This window comes from Sciurus vulgaris, assembly GCF_902686455.1.
Source record: "Sciurus vulgaris genome assembly, chromosome: 2".
Classification (NCBI taxonomy): domain Eukaryota; kingdom Metazoa; phylum Chordata; class Mammalia; order Rodentia; family Sciuridae; genus Sciurus; species Sciurus vulgaris.
The window spans coordinates 191,623,326-191,650,555 of record NC_136462.1 but is presented as its reverse complement, the minus strand read 5'-3'; the positions used below and the strand labels follow the sequence as shown (position 1 = coordinate 191,650,555).

General features: G+C 41.2%; 1 protein-coding gene and 1 pseudogene across 8 annotated transcripts in view; one reads left to right on the top strand and one right to left on the bottom strand.

The window, feature by feature from the left end:
• The window catches only part of NCOA3 (nuclear receptor coactivator 3), a 125,616-nt gene extending 102,853 nt beyond the window's left edge, over window positions 1-22,763 (bottom strand). For 3 of the 7 annotated variants that reach the window (XM_079127892.1, XM_079127893.1, XM_079127903.1), the window contains exon 1: window positions 22,595-22,762. The gene's annotated coding sequence lies outside the window, so the exon portion shown is untranslated. Of the gene's footprint in view, window positions 1-21,429; window positions 22,152-22,594 lie in introns of those variants that run through there. The other 4 variants (XM_079127900.1, XM_079127895.1, XM_079127899.1 and 1 more) reach the window with 4 other exon arrangements.
• Window positions 1,495-2,296, top strand: LOC306654413 (mediator of RNA polymerase II transcription subunit 28-like; annotated as a pseudogene). Its single transcript has one exon. The product of its transcript is annotated as a mediator of RNA polymerase II transcription subunit 28-like (transcript).
• Window positions 22,764-27,230: the final 4,467 nt, after the last annotated feature.

The following is a 27,230-nucleotide window of genomic DNA, read 5'->3' as shown; positions in this document are numbered from 1 at the left end:
CAGCACCACAAAAAAGAAAAAAGAAAAAAGATGTGCCTAAAAATCACATCATGAATTACAATAGCAATTCCAGACCAAAACACTTGTGTCAAATCAACTAAAGGTCACCTAAAACAGGCAGGAGGATCATGAGTTTGGTCTTTATATGTAGTCATCTGTTAAACTAACTAGGCTATCATGAAAATGTGTGAGTTACATTCTGTAGTCTTTGTAAAGAAAAATGCTCCAGTTGGGCGTGGCAGCATGTGTCTTTAATCCCAGCTACTCTGGAGGCTGACACAGGAGAATAGCGAGTCAGAGACCAGTCTCAGCAGTTTAGCAAGACCAGTTCAAGATAAAATAAAGAGCTGGAGATGTAGCTTAGGGGAAGAGAACCTCTGGGTTCAATTCCCTATACAACCAATAACAAATTAATTAAATAAAGCAAATTTTTTAATCCAGACAGAATCTATTAAATAATTATTTGAAGAACTTCTGTTTTAAAACAGTAATAACAATGTTCCTACTGAAAAGTTCCCTACAGATCTCATGTGTTCTAAAATCCTAAATATATTACAGAAAATTACTTTTAAAGTAGAAAGATTAAAAACTGGAAAGAGTAAAGTTTAAAAGAGTGAGGAAAAGGGCTGGAGATGTAGCTCAGTTGGTAGAGTGCTTGCCTTCCATGCACAAGGCCCTGGGTTCAATTCCCAGCACCACAAAAAAAAAAGGGGGGGGGGGGGGGGGGCGAGGTGAGAAAAATATGTACTCCTAGAGAGCAAAACTACACACACACACAGTACAGGGGAAAGAAAAGAATTTTGAAATGAAGAGGAGCAGGGTGAAGGGAGGTAGCTCAGTGATGACAGCAGTTACCTAGCATGTACAAGCCCCCAGTTTTGATCCCCAGCATAATCCAAATAAATAAATATTGGTGTAAAACAAGCCTCCAAAGAAATCTCATAGTAATATAATATAAAGCTGCTCCCCCACCTCCCAACTTACAATCTAGCTTGTCTGTGAACATCCTAGCTGGCTATTGGTTCATCAGTCAGCCTGCAAGTCTCCTTCTCCGTTATGGGTCCCCTGTTAGCCTGCAGAATTCCACTGCTTAAGAATGGCTCTCCCGCCATTTCTCTTTCTCTTTTTCTTTCTCTCTCTCTCTCTCTCTCTCTCTCTCTCTCTCTCTCTCTCTCTCTCTCTCTCTCTCTCTCTCTCCCTCCCTCCCCCCCTCGCTTTCATGCTCTCTCCTCCTGACTTTTTGCTCTCTCTTGTGCACCCTCTCTCTCTCTCTCTCTCTCATTTTCTCTCTTACCCTGCAGGGAGACACTCTGCCTGTTTGCTTAATAAACTCTCTTATGTGAGTTCCCCGTCCAGAGTGGTTTCTGGGTTCTTACACATAAAAGTAACAGCAAAGTGGGTAGAAGAGCAGGCACACTCATCAGCTAAGAATAAGTCTTAAAAAAACTTTTTAACAGTAACTTTTTAAAATAGTAACAGGGTGGGCCACGGCCCGCCATCCCAAACATGGCGGCTCCACTGGGCGGTATGTTCTCCGGGCAGCCTCCGGGGCCACCGCCACCCCCGCCAGGACTCCCGGGCCAGGCTTCCCTTCTCCACGCAGCGCCTGGCGCGCCGAGAACTTCTAGCAGCACCTTGGTGGACGAGTTGGAGTCGTCATTCGAGGTGTTGATCAGTGTATCCAGAAGTTTCTAGACATTGCAAGACAGACAGAATGCTTCTTTCTACAGAAAAGATTGCAGTTGTCTGTACAGAAACCGGAGCAAGTTATCAAAGAGGACGTCTCAGAACTAAGGAATGAATTGCAGCGGAAAGATGCGCTGGTGCAGAAGCATTTGACAAAGCTCAGGCATTGGCAGCAGGTGCTGGAGGACATCAATGTGCAGCACAAAAAGCCAGCTGAAGTCCCCCAGGGCTCCTTGGCCTACCTGGAGCAGGCTTCTGCCAATATCCCTGCGCCTCTGAAGCAGACCTGAGAGGGGTCTGGCCAACAAAGTAGCCTCTTGAAGACAGTTTCACCAAACCTCTGTGTGTGGATGTGACATTTTAGAAGAATTATTTGCCAGGGAATGAGTTGGTGTTAATTTTGTTTCCACCTAAAAATTTCCCTGATTTTTGTGAACTGTTAATTACTTGATTAGTTTATAAAATGCTTATGGCTTGGTGAACCAAGTGAGATTTGGTTTTGTTTGTAGCAAAGTTTAGACTTAGTTTGATGACACAGATTCTTTTTTGTTTTTTTGCTTGTTTTTAAAATTTTTATATGACTTTATATACTTTTTTCCAATTGTTAGTTTGTTATTATCTGAGGGGGAAAATTACCATACTCCAGAATCAGGGGAGAAGGAGTTTGGTTTTAGTCCTTTAACATTTACTACCCATTCATGATAGTAGAGAAAAATATGTAAATTTTTTGTCTCAAGACTTTGAACTACCTCAAGAAGAGGAATCTAATGCAGTGTTTGTAATGCTTCCATAGTAGCACAGATATTTTGTAAATTTTTTTGAAAATGGGTCAGAAAAAGGGTTAAAATATGCTGTTGGTGTAGTAATATCACAGTAGATCCTTAATTTGATGCTGCCTTTTGTTTGGGTGAGTTTGTGTTGTGTGGTGTTGCCTGTTTGATGGGGAGCTGTACTAGGAGCATGATATGCTAGGTGCCTTGCAGTAGTTAACTAGCATGAGTAACAAGCAGACCCAGTCTCTAGCATGACAGCTGGGACACAGGTGAAGTACGAGGGGTCAAAGCTTGGTCTGATTCTTTTTCTTTTGAATTTTGTGTTGTTTGCCTGTGTTTTTGTTTTACTTTTTGGTGAAGAAAAGTCAGTTTACATGACAGAAGATTCTTGCTCATGAATTTGATTGCCAGGGACTAGGGCCTTGGGGCGGAGGTGACCTGCAGAGTGATCCTTGGCTCCTTCACCTCCATAGAGAGCTTGTGATTCCTCTGGGGAGGGTATTTGCTCTCTTGTTGGAGGAGGTTTTCTGTTCTCTGTTGTATCTTTTCTTAGATTACATCCCTTCAGCCAGTATAGACACTCCACTGTCTTCTGAGTAGTCAGTAGGTCTGTTGCTCTTTTGTCCTCTCCGACAAGGAAGATCCTTCCCCACAAGCTTTGATATCCACTCTTGTTCCTGATCTGGCCTGGATGCCACCTGGTCGAGAAGCCTCCACTCCATTCCAAGGCACAGGACTTTCGTTCCTTCCACTGCCTTGTGGGTTAGGGTGTGGTATTTGTTTCTGTGCCCCTTGCTGCATTGTATGCTCATGGGAAATAGGCATTACTCCTATTAGGCACTGAATATACACAGCATGTATTTTACATAATACTTTGTTCTCACTTTGTGTGTGTGTGTGTGTGTGTGTGTGTGTATATGTATATATATATATATATAAACTCATTTTGTTTGTGCGCTTTGAGGATGATATTTGTTTTGTGGACCTGTGACCGACCTGTGTTGATCAGCCTGAGGCTAGCATATTCCCTTGGTTGGAATGTATAGGTCGAAACTTAAAAGTTATTTTTTACTCATAAGGGTTTAACCTGGTCATCTTATGCTAATTAGAAGCTCTGATTGGTAGCTTTAGGTTTCTTGATTAAAATCCTAAATAAACTAAGTTTGAAGCAGTCTTTCAATGATAAAGGTGTTTTTGGTGAAAAGATAGGGAACTGTTCTACTTGGTGCTTAGTGAAAATGTTTTGAATTAGTGTGTATACAAGTTATTGTCATTTCTTTATATTAATTCAGAAGTTTTCTGTCAAATAAATAACAATTTTTCAATAAAAAAAAAAAAAAAAATAGTAACAGGTACTTTACTACTGAGCTACATCCCCAGTCCTTTTTATTTTATTTTAAGGCAGGGTCTCACTAAGTTGATTAGGGGCTCTAAATAGATGAAGCTGGCCTTGAACTTGTGATCCTCCTGCTTCAGCCTCCCAAACCACTGGGACTACGGGTGTAAACCACCACACCCAGCTGGGTTTTGTTGTTGTTGTTGTTGTTGTTGTTGTTGTTGTTGTTGTTTGGCAGTGCTGAGGATTGAACCCAGGGCCCTGTGCTTGCAAGGCAAGTACTCTACCAACTAAGCTATCTCCCCAGCCCCACACCCAGCTTTTTTAAAATTTTTTTTAAAAAGGGACAGGGATATAACTAAGTAGTAGAGCATTCTGATTCAATCCCCAGTACCTACCACACACACACACAAGTTCAAGCCCAACCTGGGTAAGAGCAAGACCTCAAGACCCTATCCCACGAAGGGGTGAGAAGGACAGGCTATGATGTAGTTCAGTGGTAAAGTGCTTGTGTAGCATACAAGAGGTCCTCGGGTACAATCCCCAACATCACAAACCAAAAACAGAAAAGAAAAACTCAAAGCGCTAACATTGATCGTTATTTAATAAAGACGCAAATAAGTACTATAACCTTTGTAATGCCAAAGGAATAACAATTTGTTTTCATAAATCACAGTATAATGTTATATTTGTGTATGTTCCAGTGACTGCACCAAAGAATGAGCTTTTCTCTGGGCAAACCTCTTCTCACTCAAATGTGTATGTCCTAAAATGCTTTACATAAATCAGGAAAGCAATAAATGCTCACCATTTACAAATCAAGTCTTTGGGCTGGAGATGTATGCAGTTCCATGCTACAATGCTTGCCTAGCATGTACAAGGTGCTGGGTTCAATCCCCACCACAACAAGGAGGGAGGAAAAAAATGAGTCCTTATGCTGCTGAAGTCAAGGAAATACATACTACTTTATGAAAATAAAAACAACTAATGGTTTTTATATTGAAAAAAAAAAAACTGAAGAAAATAACTATCCACAACAATTCATTCCCAAAAGATGCCAGTAATCCAAAGTAAAACTAAAGTAGGCATTTACTTTGCGGTTTTCTCATTTTGTTCTAAAGCTTGAGGAATACATGATCAACATGTACTGAATACCTGCATGTACCCAGAAAGTTGTTAGTCACTAAAGAGACTTTTAAATTCCACATCATCTAGTAAAAGGATGCTCATTACCTAGTCAGGGAGACTAATACCAGTGAAGCATTCATTATATAGAGCATCTTATAGTTCGTACCAAGTGCCAAACTCAACAGTGCAGACAAGGAGCTTGGAGAAGAATACAGCAAAAGATAGAGCCAATGGCTGGGGGTACAGATTACTGGTAACACATGTGCTTAGCATTCACTAAGCCCTGGACTCAACCTCCACCACAAAAAGACAGGGGCTGGGGCGAGTTAGTGAACCTTGGATGGATAGTTTGAGAAAATCAAGCATTTCTAATCATTTGGTCCAAAAGTGTCTGAATTACCCTTGATCCTCAGTCCACCCAACAGAAACCATCAAAAAAACTGTTTGCTATACCTTCGAAATACATACCGAATCTGCTGGGCATGGCGGCACAAGCATGTAATCCCAGCAACTGGGATTTTATATATATATATATAAAATTACCTCCACTGCTAACTGGATTACTGTAACAGCCTTACAGTTAAGTTCGAGCTTGTGCTCTTACAGGATATTCTTCAAAGAGCATCCAAAGGGATCTTTTTAAAGCCTGATCAGTTTATTTGCTCTGCTAAAACCCTACAGAACATGAGGTAGTGTGTATATGTACCAGCGCAAAGAAAAAAAGACTAGAAAAATAGACATAGATGAGTTTATTGGCAGTCCTTATTTTCTCATTTGTACTTTTCTGTATTTTCCATGTTTTTCACACAAACATGAGTTAATCACTTTTGCAATTTGAAAAAGAGCTTCAATTAAGAGAATCACGATCTCTTCGGAGTAGCCATAACATAATTAAAACCTACAGCAGTTTCCCATTTTGCTCAAAATGGAAGTTGAAGTCCTTACAACTGCCTACCAGGTCCCACTGTTCCACTCAAATGTCTTCTCTTACTATTGGCCCTGTGTTAATAATGTGCTCCAGCATGCTGATCACCTTACCTTCTTCAAATACACTAGGAATGCTTCTACTAAAGAGGTTTTGCACTGGCTGTTCTTTCTACACCGAACACTCCTCATGCCAACCCTACCCCAAATATCCACGTCTTCATTTCACTCTTTGCTCAGATATTACTTTCTCAATAAAATTTAGCATGACTATTCCTCTAAAGTGTAAAACCCCAACACACTCCAGTTCCCAGTCCTTTATACGGCTTCCTCAATGGCCCTGCTGTTCAATGGTTAGAAGCCTAACATCTAGAGAATAGCCAACAAACAGCCAGCACTCAATAGACCTTTGTAGTATATATTAAGTCAGGTGGCACGCAAAGGATTTGAGGATATGAGGATAAGCATATTTGAGGAGAAAGACTAAAAAGAAAATCAATCTGCCAGGAGTAGAGAAGACTCACAGGAGAGAAGCCTTCCAAAGGTAAAGAAGAAATTTGGTTAAGAGTGCGCAGCCAGAAGTAAGGAACCTGAAGGCTGGAAAGCTGTCAGAGGAAAAAAGCTAACAGGCCAGAAGGAAATTTAGACTGAGAAAGAAGGGATAAAATATTTGGAGCTAGAATGAGGACTGAGAAGGGGAAGTGCATGAAGAGGTCAGAAGGGTTAGAGATACACCAAAGAGGGAGGCCCAGAGGCACAAGGAGAAGCAGATTCCAGGGAAGGGGTGGAGAGCACTAGTATGTCACACCACCGTTCTCATTCAAATCTAAAACCTAACTCCCGAAAAACACATAAACTAAGGCATTGATACAGTTTTATTTCCAAAGTTCAGTGACTTAAGCAAGAGGATCACAAATTCAAGGCCAGCCTTGGCAATTCAGCAAGACCTTGTGTCAAAATTTAAAAAGGGCTAGATGGAGTTCAGTGGTGAAGCAGTCTTGGGTCCAATCTGCAGTGCTGGGTGGGGATGGGGGATAAATGAAAAAGAATGTTAAAAGTCATTCCAAAGTTGGGAATGCTGGCACAAGACTACAGTCCCAGCCACTAGGAGAAGTGAGGCGGGGTCACTTGAAAACAAGAGTTTGAGGCCATTCTGGGTAATACTGCAGGGCCCTATTTCCAAAAATAAGTTAATAAATTTTTGAAAATAAAAGGTTAATTCATAAAACCTGAATTTCTGTATCTTATTCCTTAATACCATTATTAAGGAACTTACCACATAAGAAATGAAACAAGAGAGGCAACTTCCATGCATTTGTGATCTACTGACCAACATTCTGTTCTGCCTCTGCTGTTTACAGAACTATGCAACCTGGAATTTATCAGTGGGAAACAAGACTGTTTGCCCTTAAATTTCTAAGAGCGATGACTGGGGATATAGCTCAGTGACAGAAAACTTGCCTAGCACATGTGAAGCCTCAGGACCAATCATAAAAACTGAAAGAGTCCAACAAAAAGCACAATTATAACATAAAGTCTACTAATCTTTTGAAAGATTAACAGGCACCTGAAATATTTAAAATATTAAATACTTCTTGATTTATTCCAACTACTGAACTTCTGCAAATCTTTATAAAACTTTTCTTTTCTCAGTATTCTACACAGTATAAAATCCTACAAAATTTCTTTACCCAATACTGTGGAAAAAATTACTACATATCTTCTCAGATGCATAATAAATCTACTGAAATTAAAAATCAAACTTGCTGAAAACAATCAGAAACTTTGGAACCAGAAGATTTTAAAATAACTTTACAAATTCAGTGTTTACGCTACACTAATCAGGCAGAGATAAAACAAACATACAGTACCTTAGATGTGTGATTTATGCACTGCTCACTAAAGCTGGCCAGATGCCATTTTATCATTAATAGAGTAGCTTCAAATTCCACTCAGAGTGCAAATGCAGTTGCACTGAATCCAGCAGTATAAGCATGCCTGCATGTTATTATGGGAAATAGTGGAAAATTTCACAGGCTGACATCCAGAATGTCTGCGGTTCTTTTTCATATTTCTTCCTGCAAAGCAGTTATTAGAGCAGTACTACGATTTTTTTAAAGCTGGAAATTTCCACTGTTTTTTTAGAGGCCCTTCTTAAATGTAAATTGCAAAATGTTCCAAAATTCCAGCATGATAGAAATAATTCAGACCGAAAAGAATTCAAATGTACATCTTCAAATTAGGATGAATGGACTGAGAAAGAAATTGAGACGAATGTCTTCCTAAGAAAACATAAACATATGTCCATGGAAACACAGGAAATTTAAGGTTACGATAATTCAATATGAACACTAAAAATGACAAATAGCATGTTGTGACACTGATATTTTCTTACTGGCTTATAGCGCGGGAATTGAAAAGATAATACATGTCACTAGAACAGTTAAGAAAGCACTATGAAGAGATAGTGTAAGTTGGACATGGTAACACAAGCTTGGAGTCCAGTCACTCACAGGCTGAACTGTGAGCAAAATGAGATCCCACCCCTCCCCCAAAAAAACATATATATGGGAGTAAAAGGAACACATTCTGCACTAATACAAGTAAGCCACACAGATTGGGTTTCTCAAGGCTAGTGGTGCAGCATCCACAGCATGCTCTGTGTTTCTACCAAATCACTGGGAGAAAAAAAACTTTTGAGTTTTTTCACTTTTTCAGTGAAGGCTAGAGAAGGAACAATAGAAAGAGTTCCCAGGCAAAATCCTGCGTTTCTACTTTTTTTGCAAGTGAGGGATCAAACCCGTCAATTCACACATGCTAGGCAAGCACTCTACCACTAAGCCACTCCCCTGGTCTCACCGTCCTTCATTTTTAGCACCTTCTCATCAGGGATACACCCGACCGTATGTATGATTTTTTTCCATTTTAATTTGTAAAATAAGATGAGAAAACAGACGGTCTTATTGATTCATTTTATTAAAGAGATAAAAAGATTAAATTCCATCAGGATGTGGCAGTCCACACCTGTAATCCCAGCTACTTGGAAGGCTGGGGTAGGAGGATTCCAAGTTCAAGGCCAGCCTGGACAATTTAGTGAGATCATTCAAAACAAAAATAAACAGGGCTGGGAATGTAGCTCAGTGGTATAGTGCCCCTGGGTTTGACCCCCACTACTCTCCCCAAAAAAGATATATATCCAAACTGAATCATATATGCACACACATACATCACATGTGTATATGTATGTGTGTGTGTACATATATAAACTCCTACATATAATAACAAACAGGCAACTAATTTTAAAAAGGAGTAGGGAAGGGAGAAAAGGAAAGGGAAAGACAGGAAAAGGAAGCAAAAGATTTCACCAAAGAAGGTAAAAGGAATTTCAATTAAAATCACAAAGAGTCAAGCTTGGTGGCACAAATCCTTAATTTCAGTGACTGGGGAGGCTGAACGATAGCAAGTTCCAAGCCAACCTCAAATTTAGCCAGACCCTGCCTCAGAATAAAAAATAATTAAAAAAAACAGGAATGTAGCTCAGGGGTAAAATGCCCTGTTTCCATCCCCAGCATCAAATCATTATCATGGTCATTGTCACCACAATGAGATAAACTGCTTAAGGAGTAAATGAACAGATTGTCATATCTATTGTGAAAACACAGTATTGTATACATCCAATAACTCAGCAAGAAACAGAACTCCTGATACATGCAACAACATGAATCAATCTCACAGAATTAGGCAAAGAAAAAGAAGCTTGACATCACATACTATATCACTGAAATTATTTGAAATTCTGAAAAAGCAAAGCTATACTGATACAAAAAAGGTCAGTAAACCTATAACTAACATCTTACCTAATGCTTATCCCTAAGACTGAGAATAAGACAAAGATGTCTATCAATCATTGTACTGGAGACGCTAGCCATTACAATAAAGCAAGAAAAAGGGAAGGCACAGTGATTGAAAACGACAAAATAAAAATTGTCTTTATTCTAATAGTATACTTACCTTTGTTTAAAATCCTAAGCAAACTACATAAAAGCTACAAAAAGGAATCAGGTTATTAGCAAGATTATAAAATATTAAGTGAATATATAAAAATCAACTATTTTCATACACTAAAATTATTAGAAATAGAAATTTTAAAAATACTATTCATAATCACATTTAAAAATATGAAACTTAATGATAAATTTGACAAGCTTTATAAAATTTGTATACTGATAACTATAAAACACAACTAAGAAATAAAAGACTAAATAAGAGATATATAGTGTTTATTCCAGAAGGTACAATATTATTTTGATGTCAATTCTCTCCATATTGATATTCAATTTGATTCAATGCAATTATAATCAGAATCCCCAAAGTCATTTTACAGAAATCAACAAGTTGATTCTAACAATTATATGGAAAAGCAAAATACTTTGAAAAAGGATAAAGCTGGCAGATTTGCTCTGATTTCAAGACTTCAATAATGTAGACAGGAGTAAAGACAAATACTGATATAAAGGTAGATGTACAGATGTGTCCATATGGACAGACAAATACATCAAACAGAAGAGAGTCCAAAATCTGATCTACATATACATGATTTTCTTACAACAAAGGTGCCAAGTTAATATATTGTCCACTGAACCATTTTTTCAGTAAATGATGCTGGAAAAAATTTGAGAGCCATATACCAAAACATGAACATCAACCCTTATCTCACACCACGTGCAAAAATTAATTCAAATGAATCATACACCTAATTTTTTTATTGTTTGTTCTATTTAGTTACACATGACAGCAGAATGCATTTCAATTCATTATACACAAATAGAGTACAACTTTTCATTTCTCTGGCTGTACACGATGTGGAGTTACACCATCCCTGTAATCATTCAAGTACATAGGGTGATGTTTGTCTCATTGCACCATCAGTCCTTCCCCCAACACCCTATTTCCCTCTACACAATCCAACATTCCTGCATTCTTCTCATACTCCCCCCGCTTGTCACACAACTAAAATTAAGAACTAAAATTGGGCACTAGGCTCTAATCCCAGCAATTCAGGAGGCTGAGGTAAGATCATAAGTTCAAGGACAGCTTCACCAAATTAGCAAGACCCGTGTCAAAATTAAAAAATTTAAAAGGGCTGAGGATGCAGCTCAGTAGTTAAGGGTCCCTGGGTTCAATCCCCCATACAAAACCAAAAAAAAAAAAAAACCACTAAAACTAAAATTATAAAACTTCAGAAAAAAAACAGAAGACAGTCTTTTTTTTTTTTTTTTTTTTTTAATTGGTGGGGAGATACCACAGATTGAACCCAGGAGCACTTTACCCCTGAGCCACATCTCCAGCCATTTTTTGGTTTTTAAGATGGAGTCTCCCTAAGTTATTGAAGCTGGCTTTGAACTTGCAATCTTCCTGCCTCAGCCTCCCAAGAGGCTGGGATTATAGGCATGCACCACCACACCCAGTAAAAAAGTCTTAATGACTAAGAAGTGAGCAAAGATTTTTTTTTACATATAACACAAAAAGCACGAACAATAAACAAAAAAGCAAAAAGTGACAAATGAACTCCAGGAACATTTAAAATGTTTACTCCTTCAGAAACAGGAGCTGAGCATGGTGGTGCACACCTGTAATCCAGAGGCTCGGGAAGCTCAGGCAGTAAGATCTCGAGTTCAAAGCCAGCCTCAGCAACTTAGCAAGACCCTAAACCACTTAGTGAAACCGTCTCTAAATAAAACACCAAAAAGGGCTGGGGATGTGGTTCAGTGGCTGAGTGCCTCTGGATTCACTTTCCAGTAACAAAAAAAAAAAAGAAAACCTGTTAGGAAAACAAAACAGGGCACAAACTCAAAGAAACTACGTACAAAATTTATGTTAAAAAAAAAAAAAAAAAAAAGTTTTGTGCCTCCAATAAAGAACACTTACATCTAAGAAAGAAGACACTGGAGGGCTGGGGAGATAGCTCAGATGGTAGAGTGCTTGCCTTACAAGCACAAGGCCCTGGGTTCGATCCCCAGCACCACAAAAAAAAAAAAAAAAAGACAGCTGGGCACAGTGGCAGACAGACACCTTTAATCCTAACAACTCAGGAGGCTGAGGCAGGAGGATTTCAGATTCAAGGCCAGCCTTAGCAACTTAGTGAGACCCCCATCTCAAAATAAAAAGGGGCTGGGGGTGGGGCTCAACGGCTAAGTGCCCCTGGGTTTGATCCCCAGAACCAAAAAAAGATGATACACAGCCCAACTTAACAACAGGCAAAAGATATAAGAAGATACTGCACAAATGCACACAAAAAAAGAAAAACATACTAGTGGAAAACAACTCAGAACACTCAAAACCACAATGCAGACTGGAGGTATAAAGGACAATGATAAAGTGTTCACCTAGTATATGTGAGGTACTCTGTTCAATCTTCATCAGTTTAAAGAGGGGAAAAAAAGAAATACAACACTATACAGCCCCCCAAAAATGGCTAACATTAAAAAGACTAATCACACCAAATGTTCATCAGAATGTGATGAACACATTTGCTGGGAGAAATGTAAAATGGTACACTTGGAGAAACAGTTGGCAATTTTAAATTCTTAAATACTGAACATACACTCTCTATACAACCAATCCATTCCACTCCTGAGTGTTTACCCCACAAAAACACGAGCATAAACAGCCTCGTGCAAAGAATTTCTTCTGATATTCAAAATCTAGAAACAATCCAAATATTCATCACCTAGTGAATGGGTAAACAGAGATATACCCATAAAATGAAGTAGAACTAAGCAAAGAAAAATTGAAAGACTAAGCCAGATATGGTGGAGCACCCCTATAATCCCAGTGACTTGGAGGCTGAGGCAGGAGGATCACAAATTCAAGGTCAGCCTCAGCAATTTAGCAAGGCCCTACAAATTTATTTTCCTATACTGGACGTTACTGAAACAATTGGTGAATTCTGAGTAAAGTCTATAGACTATGCTATTAACATTCACTTGCAGTATTGAGGATTAAATCTGTGCCTTAATGAGTCTCAAAAACGAGAAATGTATTCTCTCCATATAAAATTCTTCAAAATTCTATACCTGTATCACCTGGTCATAAGTAATCCCTTTCAGATTGCCTTGGACTTAAGTGTTGTTAAGTACCTGAGTATATGCACTTGAAAGTCAAAAACCTTGTTAGTGTCTTAAATAGTAAAAGTTTAATAAATGCTGCTTAAGTATGTGTGTACATGGAGGACTAGTCAACAGCAGAGCCGCAGCAAATTAAGGATGAGTAAAGTTAAGCAACTGGTCTCTAAAAAAAAATTTTTTTTTTTAAATACAAAAAAAGGCTAGGGATGTGGCGGGTGGTTGAGTGCACCTGAATTCAATCCCTAGTATGTATGTATGTATGTATGTATGTATGTATGTATGTATGTATGTATAAATAAATAAATAAATAAATAAATAAATGAAATATCAGGGGCAGTGGTGCAGGCCTGTAATCCCAGTGGTTCGGGAGGCTGAGGCAGAAGGATCACAAGTTTAAGGCCAGCCTCAGCAACTGAAGCCCTAAGCAATTTAGCAAGACCCTGCCTCAAAATAAAAATTTTTTCAAAAGGGCTGGGGATGTGGCTCATTGTTTAAGAACACCTTCATTCAATCCCCGGTACCACCACCACCACCAAAAAAAAAAAAAAAGAAAAGTCACACGTGAGAGTGATTTTATACTTTAGCGAAGAAAACACTGCAGGTTACTGGCAAGTCTGTGATTGTAGGTTTGCCTAATTTGGGTTCCATACAGCTAAGGCTTCCACCATTCTAGACATAGTTGTGTGCTTTGAAAGAAGCTTCCTGAATTCTATATTAGTAATTCCTGATGAAATTATTTTTAAAACAATATAAGAATAGTCCTGTCTCATCCTCTGAAGACGCTACCACTGATCCTCCCTATCCAAAAATGAGTGTGAAGTTGTTTTTCTCACTGGAGGAGTCAGAATCACCTAGATGCAAGCAAAGACTTGCTCCACTAGCAATGGAGACAACTACTTGGCCAGGATTAAAACACTAACCTGGCTGGGGCTGTAGCTCTGTGGTAGAGCGCTTCCCTAGGATGTGTGAGGCACTGGGTTCAATCCTCAGCACCACATAAAGGTAAATAAATAAAGGTATAGTGTCCATCTACAACTAAAAACAATTTTTAAAAAATAAACACTAAGACAGAAGATCCATGCAAGGAAGAAGAAACAATGAGCATAGATTAAAGACAATCTAGTGAAGAGAACACAGGGTAATCCTTAATACATTCTCAAATAGAGCTGCCAAATTTTAATCTGGAAATAAAAGTCAAGCTGATAAGCTACTCTACAGGCCACTTAAATTCAGTAGTTCATTTCACTTTACTTAGTAGAGAATGTCGCTTTATTTTCTTATACTAGGAGGAGGGAGCTGAAATCCTCTCCCCTTTCCCTTCCTCATATGTGTATTTCACTCACACATATACTATGGTATGATGGAGTCAGTAGTTCAAAGTCATTCTGTTCCCTTTTTTTTTTCTGGTAGCAGATACTGAACCCAGGGGCACTTACCTGAGCCACATCCCCAGCCCTTTTTTAATTTTTTTTTTTTTTTTTTTTTTTTTTTAATTTGAGACGGGGCCTCATTAAGTTGCTCAGAGCCCCAAATTCTTTTTTTTTTAGTATCAATATATATTTTAGTTGCAGTGAACACAATACCTTTATTTTTTGTTTATGTGGCGCTAAGGATCAAACCCAGGGCCTCACAGTACTAGCAAGTGCTCCACCACTGAGCCCCAGCCCCAGCCTCCCAAATTCTTCATGATGAGTCAGCAATGAAAACTGCATGACTTCACATCACCTGGCACGAAGCATTTAATGCACTTAATGTTTGATCAATAAAATGTAAACAGGGCTGGGAGTATAACAGAAGAAGCACCTCCTAGGGTGTGCAAGAGCCTGAATTTGATAACCCACATAGAAAAAAAAGAGAAAGTAAAAGACTTAATAAAAGACCATTCTAGCCAGGCAACGCAGCACGTGTCTGTAATCCTTGCTACTCAAGAGGCTAAGGAAAGGAGAATCAAGGAGTTCAAGAACCGCTTGGGCAACTTAAATGAGACCCCATCTCAAAATAAAATTTTAAGGCTGGGTATGTAGGTCAGTGGTGGAGCACTTGCCTAGCATGCATGTGGCCCTAGGCTCAATCCTTAGTACTAAAAAATTTTTTTGATTTTTAAAAAGCTACAAACCTGACTCTCAATTTTTTTAAAGGACTAAGAATATAGGGAGAACACTCCTAGGTTCAAACCCCACCACCACAAAAAAAAAAAAAAAAAAACTACATACCTATGATGCCTTAAGTTAGTAGTATCTTCCTTTTTTTTTTCTTTTTTCAGTTGTAGATAGACACAATCTTTATTTTACTTATTTATTTTTTATGTGGTGCCAAGGATCGAACCCAGTGTATCGCACTAAAGAGGCAAGTGCTCTACCACTGAGCCACAACCCGGCCTGTGGTAGTTTCTCAATGTAAGGAACCTTGAAGATCACACATCGCACTCCTTTGTTTTACAAATTTTAAAACACAGAACCCAGATTGATTTACCCAAAGCTTATAGTACAAGTTTACAAATTATTCTGAACTCTTCACTGCTAAGAATTCTTTTCAAAGTGACAAGCTAACAAATGATATTGATCAGGTACCAAAATGAGAAAAATATTTAGCAATTTTCACATGCAGGTTGTTTTGAAACAAGGACATGATCATGCTGCTCTCTCCAACAGCAATTTACTTTCATTTATTAAAATGTCAGCTTAGGACATTTATATTATGATGAACATTTGCTATCAAAGTAAAATAATTTGGCCTTAGATTGCATTTAAACAGACGAGTGAAGAATACTTATTTACTTGAAAAGTTCCCCTCTTTTTGTTGTTAAGTCTCTTTCTTTCTCCTCTTTTGTACTAAAGTTCTCAAATGCATGAGACGGAGGAACAATACCTCAATACAAGGGGCAGGCTTCCTGCCTACTAGTCCGTCATTATTCTTAAGACTTTGAGAACTTTCAAAACACTGCTTGAGTTGCTTTGAAATTCCCTCTTTCAGATTTTCCCTCCTTCGTGGAACATCTATTTAAAAGAATGACTTCAAAAATGTCTTGCTGAACCCCATCAAAATTCTCTAAGCAAACTAAAAAAATGCCAGCTTTAGATACAAAGGTGGGATGTAAATGCCTTAAATTTGTCAAACACCAACCAAAAAACATAGGACAAAAAGTAAAGAGTATTTCTGGCTAAGCACAGAATAGCTTTTCTCATTCTGTATAAATTAAACCTGTTTCTGAGAAATTCCATATTTACAGAGAAATTATCTCAAAGTTGAAGAGCACAATATTACCAATACTTTTTAAATACCATTTAGAAATCTAAAGATCTCAAACTACATTAAGCCAAAAGGGCTACGTCAATTATTACTGACTTCAAGACAGCTTCACACTAAAATAAAACATATTTATTCATTTTAAAAAGTTGTCAGGAACAGAAAAAATTACCAGCAGCAATCACCTAAAAACCTGGAAAATTTCTCATTTCCTCTGACTGCATTTTTACAGTGGTACTGCTTACTAACAAACTTACTAGGTTGCTGAAATAAAAATAATAAAGCCACTCAAGACATGGGGACACGAGGTGGGGGATAAATTATCTGCCCAGGTTAACATGGGTTCTTTCTTTTTCAAAGGCAGAGCATTAAAAATGAAAGATTCCTGAGTAATGACTTGTCAAATTGTTAAAATAAATAGAAATTTTTCCAAAACCTCTAATGCCTCTAACAAAAACAAAAAGACTGTTTTAAACAATATTTAATAAAGCCTAGCCAGACATGGTGGTGCATGCCCGTAATCCCAGAAACTCGTGAGGCTGAGGCAGGAGGACTGCAAGTTCAAGGTTAGCAAGATCCTGTCTCAAAATAAAATGAATTGGGGAATGTAGCTCAGTGATAGAGCACCCCTGGGTTCTATCCCCAGCACCAAAAATTAAATAAAAATAAAAAATAAAGTCTAACTCCAGCACAACAAAATAATTTAGCTAGTCCCCTGGCGTTTGTTATAATGGGATTTAAACTGTACACTCAACATTCAATTAACCATAAGGCTTATCCTAATTGAGGATTATGCTGACTTCTGCAGTCCTTTCCTATCTATCCATCTACCACTCCAATTTAGCTGCCATAGCTACCAAAAGCAAAGCCCCAGGGAGCAGATTATCCATTACTGTGTGATACCCAAGCCAATATTCCCTTTTCATTACTGTGTAGATAATCAAGAGTTAAATTTACTACTCTGGGAGGCTGAGGCAGGATAGAAAATTCCAAGGCCAGCCTGGACAACTCAGTAAGACCTTGTCTCAAAATAAAATAAAAAATGGATGGGAATGCAGTTCAGTGATACAAGTTCTTACCTAGCAAGCTAAAGGCTCTGGGTTCAATTCCTCTGTAGAACCAAAAAAAAAAAAAAAAAAAAATTAGTAATCTCCTCAGTCTGGTTTCCAAAAAGAGCAGCTACATAACCCTTACTTATATCTTCTAACCAAGGAAATCAAACATTTCAACAGACTATCGTCATATAGACAGTACCAAAAAAAAAAAAAAAAAAAAAAAAAGTCACATCCTTTTCTAGAATATATCAATAAAAAAATTAACAGAGCTAGGCCCAGTGAAACATGCCTGTAAGTAATCACACCAATTTGGGAAGCAAAGGCAAGAAGATGTCAAGTTTGATGTCAGCCTGGGGAACTCAGTGAGACTCTGCCTCAAAAAGTAAAAAGAGGGGCTGGGGCTTAGCTCAGTGGCAGAGTGCTTGCCTAGCTTGCCTGAGGAACTGGGTTCGATCCCCAGCACCACAAAAAAAATATAATAAAGGCATGCTGTCCATCTACGACTACAAAAAAAAAATTTTTTTTAAAGTAAAAAGAATGGGGGATAGCTCAGTGGTATAGCACCCCTGAGTTCAATCCCCAGCACACAAAAAAAGAACTAATAGAAAAGAGAAAATAGAACACAGATGTTTCTAACAAAAACTATGAAACTATAAAAAGGACTAGGGATGTAGCTCTGTGCTGTAGCTCTGCAGTAGAAGACTTGCCCAGCAGGCATGATGCCCTAGAGACCCAGCACTGGGGAGGAAGTGGGAATGGGTTATGACATGTGATACTACAGAAGAGAGAAAAGACAAGGGTCCATTTGCTCTTAGAATATTCTCTTACATAGGTAAAACCTGTTTGCTAGTCAGGTTGAGCTCCTTCCCTTGCCTCAAGGCCACAAAGTTTACTACACAGTTAAAGAAACCCTTATTACTGCCCCCACTGTAAATTGACCTAGAGCGGCAGAAAATTACACTGCACTAAGTTAATGCTGACAAAATTAGGAACTGGCAATATGCTGTCCAAGATTATCTAGACTGTGACTAAACTGGCCTTCTACACTATAGATCTTCCTTTTCTACTGCTGTGTATCTTCCAGCTATTTTTCTGTTCATTTAACAACTTACTATGAGATGGTAGAAAAGGAAAAGGCAATTAAATTCAAGTTAATTCCATCATTTGTTAGGGGCTGAAAATAAGTTAGACTGTAGATAAATTGTACTCTTAACCAAAACAATCTCCCATGAACCCTCTCAGAAAAACAATGAACCAAAGTTATTTACCCAGCAAACACTAACCGATGGATAAGTCTCATTACAGTCTCCTTCCCCTTAACTGTTAATGTTCATTTCACAATCCCCCCATTCCAAAAAGCACTCATAAAGTGGGAGAAAATGCCTACAATAAACGGCAGCACTCATCTCAAAACTATCTCTTAGAATCTACAGTCACCTTTTTCTTCCAATCTGCTGAATTGCGAGAGAAAAAAAGAGAAAAAATGTTAACATACATTACCAATGCTAATTTTCTCCTCCCAGAGTTTCAACCACTAAATAATGCAAAAAAGAAATATTCCATCGTATACTATGGAGTATAGTAAATTTAACCAAACTGGTACAGGTCATCTCTGGCTTAATGTAGGGGAAACTGCAGTTAACTTCTCAACAATCCACAACTCTTGTTTTACTGGCCCCAGGAAGCATTAACAGTAACAATTGTATTAAATTCTTGCCAATTTACTACATAGACAATCAGCCACAGGAGGCTATACTCATTCTAAACTTGCAACAAATTAAAAGTTTTCAAAAGTACTCCACATCCTCTGGTCAAGGTTTGAAATTGCGTAGTTGAAATTTTTGTTCAAAGAAGTCTGGATACCTACCTATAATCTCAGCTAACCTCTGGCTGAATTGTGAATGTGAGACCCTTTTTCAAAATAAAATTTAAAGGGTAGGGATGGCTAGGAACTTACTCAATGCTTCCCTAGCATTGTAATGTGAGATGTCCTGGGATCCATCCCCAATACTAAAAAAGAAACAAGAAAAAGGCCCAAAAGTCATTTATGTTAACAACCAATTAGGACAAGGACGATAGTAGGTTGCTGGGTTTTGTTTTGTTTTCCATCTTAACCTACCATCTAAACTAAAAGATATTTATAAATTATTAATATATATGTGTATATAATTTTAGTTGTAGATGGACACAGTATGTTTACTTTTTTTTTTTTAATGTGGTGCTGACAATCAAACCCAGTGCCTCACACAAGCTAGGCAAGCGCTCTACCACTGAGTTACAACTCCAGTCCTAGATTATTCTTACAAAAAAAAAAAAAAAAAAAATTCTTTTTTAAAAAATTACAGCAGGGCGCAGTGGCACACACCTAAAATCTCAGCAACTCAGGAGGCTGAAACCAGAGGACAACTTGAGGCCCACTCTCAGAAATTCAGGGAGATCATGTCTCAAAATAAAAAGGCCCAGGGATGTAGCTCAGTGGTAGAGTGCCACCGAGTTCAATGCCCAGTACCTGAAATAAACTTTTTTTCTTTAGTGTAATGTTCCTGACATAGGCAAAATCTTATTTCAAAAGACAGTCAAGAAAGCATTGGTGCTCACTAGGGTGGTTTACACATGTAATCCCAGTGACTTGGGCAACTGGGGCAGGAGGATCACAAGTCCAAGGCCAGCCTCGGCAATTAGGCAAGGCCCTAAGCAACTTCTCAAAATAAAAAACAGCCAGGGACGGTGGCACACACCTGTAATCCCAACCACTTAGGAGGCTGAGGCAGGAGGATCAGAGGATCGAGGCCAACGTCAGCAATTTAGTGAGCCCTTAAGCAACTGAGACCCTGTCTCAAAATTCAAAAAACTGAAAAAAATAAAAAGGGCTGGGGATGTGGCTCAGTGGTAAAGCACCTGAGTTCAATTCCCAGTAGCCAAAAAGAAAAAAAAAGAAAAAGAAAAAGAAAAAAGAAAGAAAAGAAGGCATTAGTAAGCAACCACTTCAAGAACTTTAAACATCTGGGGGGGTCCAATATCACACTCACTCCTTACTAAATGGTTCTTATTGCTCTGGGGTGGGGGGGGAATGCTTTACAGAAATGATTTTTATACTAGGGGAAATACGCAATATAATTACTTTCAAATTACAATGAAATTGAATGGGGGTTGTGGTTCAACCATATGGCACCTGCTTAGCATGTGTGGGTCCCTGGGTTCAATTCCCAGCACCCAAAAAAAAAAAGTGTAGATAGACACACTTGTAAATTATGTAATTCCTAAAAACCTAGTTCTAATATCACTGAACTATGATATCTAATATCAACAAACTGTTAGTAAATTCTTAAAAGAAAATTCTAAAACTTACTAAAAATGGAAATTGTGTTGATTGGTTGAACTTTGTATTTTCAAAGCCTCCACAGTTAATGGATATTTCTGGTAGAAACGGTTCCTATAACTGCTTTAGAAACAATTACAGCTTTACACCTAGTCCACAATCCCTGGCTCCAAAATCTACTTCTGCATGCCAAAAGCTGCATATGCCTCTTTCTATTTTTTTAATGCTCATTGGACAATTAAGTCATTTCTACCAATATATAAAATACCCTACAATTCCAGATCGCAGGGAATTTAGATGACTGCTCATTTAAATGCAGAACCTGAAGTAACCTCCAGTGACAGGAGCTATAGCGTTCAATATCATTTTACATTTTACAGAGGCTTCATCTTACATACAAACAATGACCCTAGTGGGGTTCTTCTTCCTAAAGACCCAAAGACCATTATTTCTTTAAGGTATTAGTAAATAAAGAAATATCGGTAAGTTCAGAAGAACCTTCTAATAGCTACCAACATTTTTAAAGACAATAAAAAGAAAACAGCATTGCCACCACATTTCCCTTTCCTTCTGCTCATTTTATTTCCCCACTTTGGGTATCCTACCGTGCTGTGTTTCAAATAAAGGTTTTAAAATAATCAGTCCGAAAACCAAAGAAACTCTAGAAAATTTTTAACAGTCCTGGCCTCCGAGGGGGAATTACAGAGTTCGGAGGGGAAGAGAGATTCATTTCTCAATGTTTTTTGTACCTTTTCAGTTGTGTATTATATGTGATCGTACCTCCTCCAAATAAACAGTCATTTAAATTTTTTTAAAGAACAGCTCACGAACTCACAGGTTTCCTTTACATTCTAGTCTATGCAGCATCCGCTTAAGATCTATGATTCTTCCCTCAGTCATCTTTTGAACAACCTGCCGCAACAAATCCTGAGGCTTTTCTCGCAGCCAGATCGGTTAGCTGGAGCTGCGGGCAGGCATTTAAACGCCGGCGATGCAGCAATCTTACTCCATCCTGCGACCACTCTCCGTCCGCTCACTCGGCTCCACTGGAAACCACGGCAGCGAGACAGCTGTTACTCGCCTTCCTGTTTCTTTACGGGTAGAGGCTTAATAACAAAAACAGGTTGGCTTGGAGGCGCTGCTCAAAACTGCAAAAAGGAAGTCTGCGCGCTGGGGGCGGGGGGTGGACTCGCGGAGTTTCACACGTTCCGTGTCATCGCGTCTGGCGTCCCCAACTCCTCCGGCCAAGCGCGGCTCCGAGAGGCTCGGCCCCGCTCCGACGGCTCTCCGGCTTAACTCTTCCCCGCGACGCCCTCCAAGCGCCGAGGAGCAACTGAGCCCCGCAACGACCCCCGGCGTGTTTTCAAGGCATGTTTTACTGAAAATGCTACAAACGGAATCAGTGAGCCAGAGAGGACCGGCGACGAGAGAGGCAGCAGATCCGAACGGTTCCTAACAATCCCAAGGGGGACCAAGCCCACCGACGCGCGCCGCGCCCCGCAGCCGGCCAGCCGGGGGGTGGTGGAGAGACGCCTCCTTGCCCGGCAAGCGGCGCGGACCTACCGGCGCCCCAACTGGAAATTCCGCAGAAAACTGGTGCTCAAGTCACTCCGGCGCCGAGTGCCGCGGCGGGCGGGGGTCTGCGCGGCGCCCCGAGCCGGGCGCGGGGCGGAGGAGGGGCGCGAGCCGGCGCAGCCCGGCGCCGCGAGGGCGGCGGGGGGCAAAACTTTGGGACCCCCAACTCCGGCGCCGCCCTCCGCGACCCTCGGCGCCGGGACCCGCGCCCGCGCCGCGCCCGCTGCCGCCCCGCCCGGGCTCCGGTCCGCCCGCGCGGACTGCCCAGCGGAGGGAGCGGCGTGGCCCCGGCCGCCCGGCGCGCCCCTCCGCGCCTCGCCGGAGCCCGAGCCCGAGCCGCGGCTCGCGACAGCCCGGGCGCCGCGCCCTCTGCCCGCGCCTCGCACCCGCCCCTCGCGGCCGCCGCCTCCTTTATCTCCACTCACCGCCCGCCGCCATTTTCCTCGCAGCTCAGCTTTAACTCGGAAACTAGCCGCTCAGCCCGCAGCCACCGCCACCGACTCCGCCGCGGCCGCCGCCGTCGCTGTGAGGGGCTGAAGCGGCAGCCGCTGGAGCCGCGGCGCGGGGGCCGCTGGGATATGTAGTCCCGCGGCCACGCCCAGCACTACCGGTCCCAGGGGGCCTTGCGCGCCCGGCCCAGGGCTCCGGCGCCCCCGCCCGGCCTCCGCGGCGGAGGGCGTGGCCGCGCGGTACCCCCGGGCCGCCTTCGCCCGCCGCCTTCCGGGAGCGCGTCTGAGCTCGGGAGAGCCGGGGTGCAACCCTCGCCCAGCCCTGGATGTGTCCCATGCTTGCCTTCCTCCACTCGGGTCTTACATTTATGCAGCGTTTGTCGTATGCAAAGCACGGTCCTCAAAACGAGCATCCCTCGATATCCTGTTTTCGGATGAGCAAACTGAGGCACCAGGTCGGAACCCCGGAGGCTGCTCATTAGATGCTACGTCATGGGGTGAAGGGTGGTTGGGCCGCAGGATATCCACAGCATATTCAGCCCCTAAGTATTATTCCTCGGAGCGTTTCTGATTACAACAGGGAACAGCTGAGTGGAGACAGGCAGACACCTCAGCCAAGAGATAGATGGAACCTAGCGTCACGGTAGCGGGTCAGACCGTCTATGTGTCTCCCGCCAGGATGCAACTGGGAAAGCACGGGAAGCATAATCCTGCCTCTGTAGTGTTGTTGCAAAACAAAAACGAAAAAACAAAACCCTAACCTCAATCTAACCGTAAAAAAAATAATCCTACAAATCAGGAATATGGAACATGGTTCGAAACACCTAGTCTAGACATTTAAAAATATCAAATCATAAAAGAGGTGAAAACCAAATGCAACAATGAGATCCAGTTCGACCCAGAATAATCTTTCTATGTAGAAAGAATTTGGAGAGGAATTTTTTGTTGTTTCGAGAGGGGTTTTTTAATGGATGAGTTAGTATGAAATGTCTTAGACGTGAATAAAGTGATCTGACACTTAGTGGCTCCACTGGCACCACGTCATTCCCAGCTGGGCTGTTGCAGTAGCCTTTTCACTGTTCTTGTTTCTACCCTCACCCACGAAGTCCCTTCTCCACACAGCAGCAAGAAGGATCCTGGTAACAAGCCAACTGTTACGTTCCCACTCCGTGATCTTTGCAGTCACCCCCGAAGTCCCACGCCCCCTGGTCCTCGACTCCCTTTCCTCCGTTCAGCTCTTCACCCATTTCTTTTCCACTCGCTCCTGAACCCAGGGAAACAGGACCCCCCAAGGATCTCCAACATGCTTAACACCCCGGCCTCAGGGACCTTGCACTTGCTGGTTTTCCTGCCTAAAATCTAAATAGCCCACTCCCTCTTCTCCCCTTGAACATTGTCTACATATTACTTCTCGGCCAGAGGCTTTTCCAAAATCGCTATTTTATGTTCCTGCCCACTCAGACCCCAGCGTTCCCTGCCTTCTTCCCTGATTTACCCCTCTTCAAAGTACCTTTCAGAGTGGAACACCATATATCCGTGCTGACCTGTTATTTAATCTCTGCTTTCCTCACAAGAATGGAAGCTCCTTGATGGGACAGGCTTGTCTCATTCCCTGATGTGCCCTCGGCACCCAGTCAGGGCTTCCCAGCACCAGGTGCTCAGTCAGTCCTTGCTGCGTGGCAGGGTGTTGGTGGCACCAGTCTATAATCCCAGCTACTTGAGAGTCTGAGGCAGGAGGATGGCAGGTTCAAGATCAACCTCAGCAAATAAAAGGTTTTTGTTTTTTTTTTTTAAGTGTTGGGGTTGTAGCTCAAAACAATTTTTTCTAGAATCTGTCTAGAATTTTCTTTCTTCCGGACTTGTTCCCTATTTTTATCTGGGTATCTGCTGCAATGCCTGCTCAGGTAGAACTTACACAGCTCTATTCAGAGCCCAGTGTGGTGGTGCATGTCTGTAACCCCAGTGACTCAGGAAGGGAGGCTGGGGCAGGAGGGTGGCAAGTTCCTCAGCCTGGGCTACGTAGCAAGACCCTGTCTCAAAATAAAAAGGGTTGGGGTGTGGCTCAGTGCTAATGCACCCCTGGGTTCAGTCCTCAGTACCACCCCCCCAAAAAAAGGAAGAAAAGACCAATTTACTGATTCAAATGCAGTATATGTATGTGCAGAAAGTACACATACTTAAGCATATACAGATATATATTCACAGAAAGTATAACTAATGTTAACAACTATGTACTCGGGTAGTGTCAGAGAAAAGTCAGAAGAAGCAACTCCTGTGTTGATTCTTAAAGAACTTCTAGGTGGATTCTTTACTGAGTGACAGCCAAGAGACGCTACTCTAGACCCCAAATCCAAGCCACTGCGTAACATGCTCAGGTAGAAGACTGTGAAGAAAAGACTTTGGCCTTCATCCATTCCTCCCTGTTTGCACTGGCCATCTCTGTCGTCCATGAAGAGGTCGACTTCATGTACTCTTCCTTGAATTGGGTTGGCTCTGTGACTATTTGGCCAAAGGAAATGGCAGAAGTGATGGGAGGTGGCTTTCAAGTTTGGGCCTTAAGATTATTGGCAACTTCCACTTCCTTCCTCTTGGAATTCAGCTGCCCTGCTGTGGGAAGCCCAAGCCACATGAAGAACCCACACAGAGGGAAACTGAGGGACTCCAGGTACCAGTCCAGGCTGAGCTCCCAGGCAAGAGCCAGTAGCAAGTGCCAGCCACATGAGTCAGCCATCTTGCATATTTCAGTCCTTCCAGGCTGCAGGTAACTACAACGTGATCTGCAGATCTTGTTACACCTGCAACAGAAAAACCAGCCCTCTGAGCTCAGTCAACCTACAGATAATAAAGTGGTTGTTCTTTCAGTCACAAAATTTTGCAGTGATTCTAATGCAGCAATAAGTAACTGAAACACTCTCTGAGCATAGACTTTTGTTAACTGTGACTGAGAACTCTCAAGAAGCAGGAATTCTAAAATTTAAATTCTAAAATATAAAACCAAGAAAAACGGCTTGACTTGAAAATCCAGAAGCATAAACTCTGAGGACAGGATCAGAAACTCAATTAGATAGGATTAGGAGTTGAAGCTCTCCAAAAAACAAAGACCCATGACATCTCTGACCCTGTGAAAACTCTACTTGCCTGCCCCCAGAGCAGAGCTCACTTCTGCTAGTAGTCAACTAGTAGGCAGGATTCCCGGGCTGCAAGCAACAGTAGTAGATTCTGAAATGTCATAAAATGAATGCAGGAACTCACAGACTCCAAGGGAAGCCAGGAGAACCAGGCCCAGAACTGTCAGAAAGCAAGGGAAGAGGGAATACCAGAACCTCTTATCTAGAACCCACCAGAGATCTAAAGAAAAGCAGTCATTGTATCCTGAGTTTTCATAAGCCCATGCCAAGACTCAAATTCCATAATCTATTCAATGGATCTAAGTTGGGTCACATGCTGTATATGCAAATAACAGACTACTAGACCTATAAAAATACAAACAAGAGCCAAACTTGGTGGCACATGCTGTAATGCCAGCTACTTGGGAGGCTGAGACAGAAGGATCTCAAGTTCAAGGCCAAACTCAGCAATTTAGCAAGACTGTACCTCATAATAAAAAATAAGGGCTGGGGAGATAGCTCAGCTGGTAGAGTGCTTGCCTTGCAAGCACAAGGCCCTGAGTTTGATCCCCAGTACCAAAAAATAATAATAATAAGGGCTGGGGATATGACTCAGTGATAAAGAGCCCTGGGTTCAATCCCCAGTACCAAAAGGGTTAAAAAAAAAGAAGAAGAAAGAAAGAAAGAAAGAAAGCTAACTAGCCTGCTAGCAACTTACTTTCAAATGATACAAGGAGGAAAAAAAAATTGCTGGGCACAGTGGCACATGCCTGTGATCCTATTGGCTCTGGAGGCTTAGGCAGGAGGATCACAAGTTCAAGGCCAGCCTGCACAACTTATTGAGGTCCTAAGCAACTTAGCAAGACCCTGTCCCAAAATTAAAAAAAAATAAAATAAAATAAAGAGCTGGGATGTAGCTCAGTGGCAAAGCATCTAAGGTTCAACCCACAGTACCAAAAAAGGGAGAGACAGCGCAAGTGCAAGCCAGCATATATGGCAAAGTGGAGTCAACTAGTAGGTCCAGTTTTTGTGTGCATAGGTACTTACTGTGTTGTTGTTTGTTGCTGCTGCTGTTCTGGGATTAAACCTGCAGCCTGCTCTTCCCTTAAGCTACACCCCCAGCCCCTATTATATTATTCTTGCAAGTTTTCTATAGACTTGTAAATTTCCAAAGTAAAATGTTGGCAGGAAGGGGGAGAACTTATGGCAGGAAAAAAAACAGCTGGTACCAACCAAGCCAGTCACGGTAGTACAAGCCTGTAGTCCCAGCCACTCAGGAGGCTGAGGCAGGAGGATCACGTTAGCTCGCCAATTCAAGGTCAGCCTATGCAGCATAATGAGACCCCCATCTCAAACGAAAAAAGATGCTGGTAGCCAGACTCATAGACATCTTCTCCTTTGCAGGTAGGTACCTCTCGAAGTTCATCTCACCCTTGCAATAACACTAAGCAGTGGGTCTCTATAATCTCCTCCTCACAGATGAGTAAATGGAGGCTTGAACAAAT